The sequence below is a fragment of the Crocodylus siamensis genome, chromosome 11 (genome assembly GCF_052110815.1).
Source record: "Crocodylus siamensis isolate JL-2025a chromosome 11, ASM5211081v1, whole genome shotgun sequence".
NCBI lineage: Eukaryota > Metazoa > Chordata > Crocodylia > Crocodylidae > Crocodylus > Crocodylus siamensis.
Genome location: NC_143405.1, coordinates 5407344 through 5408977, shown reverse-complemented (window position 1 = coordinate 5408977; position 1634 = coordinate 5407344). Strand labels below are relative to the sequence as shown.

Genomic DNA, 1634 nt, shown 5'->3' with positions numbered 1-1634 from the left:
CCAGGTTTCTGTCAGCCCCACTAAGTCATAGGCGTTTAGTGCAACCAGGAGCGCTAGTTCATCCTGCTTGTTGCCCATGCTCCTAGCATTAGTATATAGGCACTTGAGCCCTGCGACTGGTGCCTTTGCTGCCCCCCCGCTCCAAGTCCCAAAGGGCTCTTTGTCTCTTACCTTCCCGTTCCTTACCTGTGCCGTATTGCTGTCCACCCCCTGTCTTTCACGTTCCCAAAGCTCTCTTTCTTCAGGCTGGGCTGTCCTTGTGGGTGCCACCTGGTTTGGTGGTCCACAGCTTCCCCCGCCCTCATCTTCCCCTCCCCCCGACGAGCCTAGTTTAAAGCCCGCCGGAGGAGATCCGCCAACCTGTAAGAAAACACACGCTTACCTTTGGGGGACAGGTGAAGCCCATCCCAGCTGAGCATGTCCCTCATTGTAATGTGTGGGTCATTGTCCAGGAAGCCGAAGCCTGCCTCAAGACACCACTGCCGAAGCCACCAGTTGGTCTCTCGGATGCAGTTCTCATGCCGTCTGCCGCGTCCGTTCACTGGTAGGATGGAAGAGAATACCACCTGTGCGCCGACTTCCCTCAGCACGCCGTCCAGAGCCTGGTAGTCCGCCATCAGGTGATCGGGGGTTCTCCTGGCCGCATCATTAGTACCCACATGGACAAGGACCATGGGGTAGTAATCGGTGGGCTTGATCCTGGCCTGGATTACCTCCGTCACATCCCGAATCTTAGCTCCAGGCAGGCAGTAGACCTCTCGTGCTGAAGGGTCCTGGCGACAAATGGGTCCTTCCGCACCTCTCAGGATGGAATCGCCTATGACGAGCACGCGTCTCCTCCTCTTCTGGGTCCTCTCGGATCTCTTGATCTGTTTGGAGTGTGAAGAATGTGGCGTTTCTTCCTGCCCAAGGGTTTCCTCCTCCCTTGCCATCTCCTGCAGAGTCGCCAAGGCCTCGTACCTGTTCTCCAGTCGGACTGGAGAAGCTGGTACCTGCTCGCTGCGAGCTGCTCCGGTCCTGGCTGTGACCGTCTGCCACTCTGCTGTGGAGGTCCTTCCCTGGGCTGCTTCTTCCTTGGGTGCCTGGTCCTGCAGGGAAAGGAAATAACTGTCAATTTCCTCCTCCGCCTCCCTGATCCCCCTCAGCCTGCTAACCTCCTCCCGGAGCTCCCTCACCTGTGCCTCCAGAGCCCTAAGCCGGGCACCTGCCGGACAGGTGTGGGGGCTCCCAATCTCTGCCCCCCCTGGCCCTGCTGGGGATCCCCCGCAGGCCGGGAGGTAGGGGGACATCAGCTCCCCCATGGGCTCAGTCTGGGTGGAGGCCTCAGACCAGCCCCGGTTAGCCTTGTCCCCCTGGGCAGAGGCCCTAGCAGCACTCCTCGTAGGGTAAGACACCCTCAGTAGTCTTACTGAGAGACCTTGGCCAAAGCACTTACGTGTTCATCTTGAAGTGATGTACATGCATGCTTTCACTATTCCATCAAATATCACTTAACTGGAATGAGGCTCACCTGAATTCAGAGCCAAGGCCATTGCTGAAATATGGTGGTAATAAATGATACAACTACAGAGGCCCTGTATTGGCATATTTGTCATAGTAGGGTGTTAGGAATAAAAAATGGACTACTTCTGATT

General features: G+C 56.8%; 1 long non-coding RNA gene across 2 annotated transcripts; it reads right to left on the bottom strand.

The window, feature by feature from the left end:
• Positions 1–422: 422 nt before the first annotated feature.
• On the bottom strand, positions 423–1254 carry LOC149855305 (uncharacterized). 2 transcript variants are annotated; one of them, XR_016438421.1, is made up of 3 exons: positions 961–1254; positions 714–869; positions 423–541 (listed from the first exon to the last, which is right to left on the bottom strand). It is a non-coding gene; the product is annotated as an uncharacterized LOC149855305 (long non-coding RNA). The 2 variants fall into 2 exon arrangements; XR_016438422.1 differs by having other exon boundaries at positions 993–1254.
• Between the last annotated feature and the right edge of the window lie 380 nt (positions 1255–1634).